Source organism: Panicum virgatum, chromosome 8K (assembly GCF_016808335.1).
Source record: "Panicum virgatum strain AP13 chromosome 8K, P.virgatum_v5, whole genome shotgun sequence".
Classification (NCBI taxonomy): Eukaryota; Viridiplantae; Streptophyta; class Magnoliopsida; order Poales; family Poaceae; genus Panicum; species Panicum virgatum.
This window is the reverse complement of record NC_053143.1, coordinates 20,960,234-20,966,233: the sequence shown is the minus strand read 5'-3', so window position 1 is coordinate 20,966,233 and position 6,000 is coordinate 20,960,234.

The window sequence follows — 6,000 nt, the reverse complement described above, 5'->3', positions numbered from 1 at the left end:
TATGACAGGGTGGACCCACATGTCAGGATGAATAATAGGGAGTGAGTTGATCAATCTTGTTGGAGTTGGGAACAAATAATAGGTGACTAAAAGTTAGGGGTGGATGACTACAATAGGATTTAGTCACCCAAATTTAGTTACCCTGCTGAGATACTCTTATCAATCAAATTAATAATTCATACCAGTAGGACTGATATTTTAATTTAAGTGTTTGGTGGCTATATGCTATTGGTAAGTATTTATCAGAACAGGACAAGCAAGAAGAAGATGTTCTTCTACGAGGATAGGACAAACAGTCCAGGCCAGGGGTGCATAAGAATAAGATGAACATGGTCCTTTTATGAGAACAGGGCATACGGAAATGATCGCTTTATGAATTATACAAATATATTCAACAGAAACAAAATTGCTGCTCAGGAACAATCGATGCATCATATGGCAACTACAGTTCGAGACATTATATATTTCACATCTGAACTCTTCTACATATTTCAATGGAGCTACAGAACGTCAGATTCAACCGCCTTAATTAACAAACCTAATCAAGTGGATGCACGCATCTTTCATAAAAAAAGTGGATGCACGCAAGAGGGAAAACAATTTTCCAAAGTTCTCAGCAATTAATAGATCAATTCTGACGAGATTAGTATTAATTACCAATCCTAATCAGTGGTTGCAAGCAGGAGAAGGAGAAAGTTCGATCTAATCAGAATGCGGATTAGAGACCCCAATCTTAATTCCTGCTTGCTTCTGCGTGGACACTTGTCGCTTCCATCCTACCTGCTGGTGTGGCCCAGCCGCCGTCGTTCCTGCAGCCCGTGCTGTTGGGGGCACTGATTAGCCTCCTGGCAGACTCAAGAACTCTATGAACACTGAGATGGATGGAAGGACGCATGCACTCTGAAGAACACGGAGGGCGCAACGGTGGAGGGACGGATGACGGCGCCTCACGCCCGCGGAGGGTGCAGCGGAGCCGGCGACGGATGCCGGGCTTGCTAAAAGCATCGGCCGTTAATAGTGTTCGGCAATCAGATGAACATAAAAAAAATATCGTTTAGCCAAATGGAGTATTCTATGCCAACCGCAAAGAATTGGGGGGTTAGGCATTAAGAAACTTGACATACAAAATAGGTGCTTGTTAAGTAAATGGCTTTTAAACTGATCAATGAAGAGGGTGTTTGGCAAAGTTTATTAAAGAACAAATACTTAAAGAACCAAACTATGGCTCAAGTGGAAAAGAAAGCTGGGGATTCTCATTTTTAGGTGGGTCTCATGGAAGTTAAAGATACATTCTTGAGCTATGGCTCTTTTCATTTAAATGAGTGTAATCAGATAAGATTTTGGGAGGACAAGTGGTTGGGTAATCATACACTTAGAGAGCAATATCCAGCCCTGTTCAATATTGTACGGAAAAAGCATGCGACTATAGCATCAGTATTTGATAGAGTACCTCTCAATGTGTCCTTTAGAAGAACTTCGACAGGTCATACACTTACTTTATGGCATGATTTGGTTGCTCGCATTAGTCATGTCCATTTAAACGACAATGCTGATGTCTTCCAATGGAATTTGAATCAATCTATAGTGCACTTATTAGCAATGGTAATGTACAGTTTGACAAACATTTGTGAAAACTAAAAATGCCCCTAAAAATTAAAATATTTATGTGGTACTTAAAGAGATGTGTTATTCTTACTAAAGACAATCTAGCAAGATGGAATTGGAATGGTAACAAACAGTGTTGCTTTTGTTCTAGTGATGAAACTATTCAACACCTTTTTATTGATTGTCATGTAGCCAAGTTCCTATGGAGAGCCGTACAGTTTGTCTTTGATTTAAATCCGCCTCGTAGCATTACTCATCTGTTTGGTAATTGGCTTAGAGGGGTTGGAACCAAATTAAAAAAGATAGCTGTTAGTGGAGCATCTGCTTTGTGTTGGGCCATTTGGCTTAGTATGAATGATGTGATTTTTGACAAATCTTCAACTAAAACTTATTTACAGGTACTGTATCGAGGAACCCATTGGCTCAGATTCTGGGCACAGCTATAAAGGCGTGACGAAGACAAGGAGGCAGTACAGAAGACATGTCAAACCATAGAGGTCTTGGTCATGCAGTTATTTATCAATCATGGATGGAGGTTTAGTAATAGGATTGATCCTCAATAAGCATCTTCACCGAATTTTTGGGTTGACTTTGTCGCCTTTTGCTTACTTTTGTAATTGTGTTCGCAGATGGATGAGCTGCAAACTTTGTATTAAGTGGTCGTAGCCTCTTTTGAGGTCAAGCCCGGGTACTCTTTCCCATTATGTAAAAAAAATCTAGCCAGCCAGTGTGGTCACCTGATCTGAGCAGGCCCATCAATCCACACGAGAATCACACTCTTCACACCGCCATGTACAAAGGTAGACCTTTTTGTATAGCGAGGATATACGTAGATTATTCTTTAAGGCAAGAAAGCAACATAACCTCCATAATCAATACAGCATTATCAAAATGGGTAGGTTTCTTAGAGTGGAGCCCGCTTGGTTAAGTCTCGGGCTCACGCATTTTTCATGTCCGTTTTCTTTCAGCAGCAGATGACATGCCCACAAGATCTAACGGCTTTGTTCTATTTTTTTTAAACACTTTTTCCTGACATTTACAGTTTCTGAATAACCAAAAGATTGAAATTACGATTATATGAATATGAACTGCTAACAAGAAAGAAAAGGTTTGGCTTGGAATTGTTGCTTCCAGCGCCGGTAAAAATCTGCCGAGTGCCGACCTGGATGTCCAAGCCAGCATGCTGCGCGCCTACCATGGCGGCCGCCGGGCCCTACCCCGTGGAAGCAGAATCGGCAAGCCCCCCCCCCACCCCCACCCCCACCCCCCCCACCCACACACACACCCCACCCCACCAGGGCTGCCGGGCGAACGGGAGCGCGTGACGTCGCCGCCTGCCCTCCACTCCACTGGCTGCCGGCTGGTTGTCGTTGGCCAAAATTGACAAACACCGAGGGGGACCGGTCTAACCAGTCTGGGCCTGACTAGTCCGAATCAGTTAAGATTTTGTAATCTAGAGTCCTATTATAACTCGATTTGGATGTGATACAACCTTCCCGGCCTATAAAAATAAAGCATGCTGCCGATTGAGAGTTTTGAACCACATTCGAATCAATACAATCTCTTTACCCTTTTTTCCAAACCCTAGCTTTTCCAACCTCTTTGTTGTTCTTCTTGCATCTCTACGGCGTTCAAGGGCGTCTTGGGTGGCCTGCCGACCTTAAGACAACCCTTGATCTTCGAGCTCCGACGGGTCCCTCCCGAGCTTGAGGTTCTAGGTCTTCGCAGGTTTTTTTGCGTCCAACTGGTCTGACTAGTCATTGTCTGAAGCTCGCTGGTGATTGATCATTGCGATCCGTCCGTTCTAGCACTTGTGTGTTGACCAGATTTGCATCTACATACTTTTTGGCGACCCTGCTGCGGAAGAAAAAGTCTGCATCGGTCCCATTGGCCGGTGAAAAGGTAGATCCTTCCAAGGTAGATGCATCTAAGCCTGGCTAAGATCTAAGCCAGGTCAATCTAAGCCTGGTTATAGCAGTGCTTTTGTGTGGTGTTTGGTTTCCTGTACTAGTTCTAGCCTATATTGGATGGATCTTGTTTGGTTGAGTGACTTCACTTGAGTGAGTTCACCTTCATTTGATGCGGTGAGTCTATAAACTCTCTCACCTCTAATCACCGAGGTTGCTAATGCCTCCGCGATGACTCAATTCGTGCATGGATGAGGGCAAAGCTCCCGCTCATTGGTTTGCCTCAATGGTGATGGAGGACCTCACAGTCTACCCCTCGTGTTCTGGCACCTCGTTCTTGCATCGATTCCTCCATGATCGAACAACCAAATACGTTAATGGAACGCGAGCAAGCAACAGCTCTAGCTCAGCCTTGTCCCTGTGAATCCAAGCAACAAGTCAAGCTCAAGCCACCTCTGTTCACACTGACACACAGGAACAACCAGCGGTGCTATCCATTCCCTCCTTCCCTCCTCCGCCTCCTCTCATGCTCGATGACGAACTAGACTTGGCGCCAACTAGCTCTCTAATTTGTTGCAATATGAAGTCGATTTGGATTGTTTGGAGGTTAGATTTGATGGTGTGTGTGTCAATTTCAGCTAATATGCTTGGATTGCGAAAGTAAATCAAGGTGTGGCAGTAGCCGCCATGGCTGGCTCCTGCGGAGGCTAGAGCTTCAATGGGAGCGAGCTTTAACGGCGATACAAAGGGAGACACAGAGGAGCTGCATGTGTTCCAACGCCCCGTGTGGCCGGTCGCAGACTCGAGGTCCCAGTCCACGACGCTGCCGCTCGCCGGGCGCATGGGCGAGCTCCACCGGCTGCGTAGGGCTGCAGCACGAGGGCAAGAGCAACCGACTGAGGATGATGAGCTCCGCCGGCTGGAAGTAGTGCCGGCGGCCGGGCCGAGCGTGCTGCGCGGGGCGAGCTCCAATGGCGGCGGGGAGCGCTCCCTCCAACGCAAGTTCGCGAGTGAGTACCGACGGTGAGAGAATTCATCGGGCCCACCAAACTTAGCCTGCCCAAGCACAATGCAGGCTGCACTAGCTGGATATGTCCAGAATCGGCATTCCCAGCAATGCAGGCCGGAGGGATGGTTTTGCACTAGCCGGGCCTGGCTTAGGGGGTTATGCAGGGAACCAAACATGAATAGACTGCATTGCGGAAGCCTGGCTTGAGGCTTAGCCACCCATCCAATCACACCCTAGAATCGTTACCACCATGAGTCGATGACAATCTAACCCGTTTGGATGCCATGCAGCTTCCAGATTCATTTTGTGTCAAATAGTTTTGTAATCCTACACTTTTTCTTATGATGCCCTTTCTTCAATCAGTGACCCAACAAGTTTAGTAGATACAGTTTGGATCAAATTAGCAAGATATTGTAGGAAATATTATAGGATAAATTCAAGAATCTAGGGATCTTCCACCGCCTGTCTACGGTGACCCACTTGCTGCCTCTGCTCCCTCGTCATCTGTTGTGTTTCCACAGCTGGCTAAGGAGCCATGCCAGATCAACTTCTATAGATCCACATGTCATATGTAAGCACCAATCCAAAAATCTCAAAATGTTAACCCTTAAAGTTTGTTCAAGAAGGTCACCGTTGCTAGGCAGCAAACATGACATTGTTCAAGGTCTCCGTAACAGTTTTGTTGTAACATAATTTTTTGGGTTACTATAGTATATGCATTTGGGATATGTTTTACATGTTCCAATCGAGTGTTACAAAATACTACTATTCTGTAACATCTTGGCTGTAACATTAATTTTGTGTTACTATAATGGTTGTGTGTAGCACATTTTTCAAAATAAACGCCATGTGTTACAACTTTCATTTGTAACACATAGTTTTGCGTTCCTATAAAACTTTTTGGTACCTAAATCCAAAGGCAAGGATGTGATTTGGGTAGTGGTGGACAGATTTACTAAATACTCATATTTCTTATCATTGAGCCATCCATTTACAATTCAGGATGTGGTCACATTATTCATTGACAATGTGTTCAAATTACATAGAACACATGATGTTTTGTCACTGACAGGGACAAAATATTTACCAGCCATCTTTCGCAAGCTTTGTTCAAGTCAATGAGCATTAAACTTCATCTCAGCTCTGCATATCACCCAGAAACTGATGGCCAGATAAAGAGGGTCAATCAGTGTTTAGAGAACTACCTAAGGTGTATGCGTTTTACTACACCCATCAAATGGCATTCTTGGCTGTCCCTAGCTGCATGGTGGTACAACAGTTCTTTTCACACTTCCTTGAACATGACACCATCTCAGGAACTATATGGTTTTCCTCCACCTATGGTAGCAGAAGTGGTCTTGCCTGTACTGATGATACTGCTAGAAAGTTGTTGCACAACAGGCAACTGGCAAATCAGTTAATCAGAGACAACTTAAAGAAGGCCCAAGCCAGGATTAAACATCAAGCTGATAAGCACTG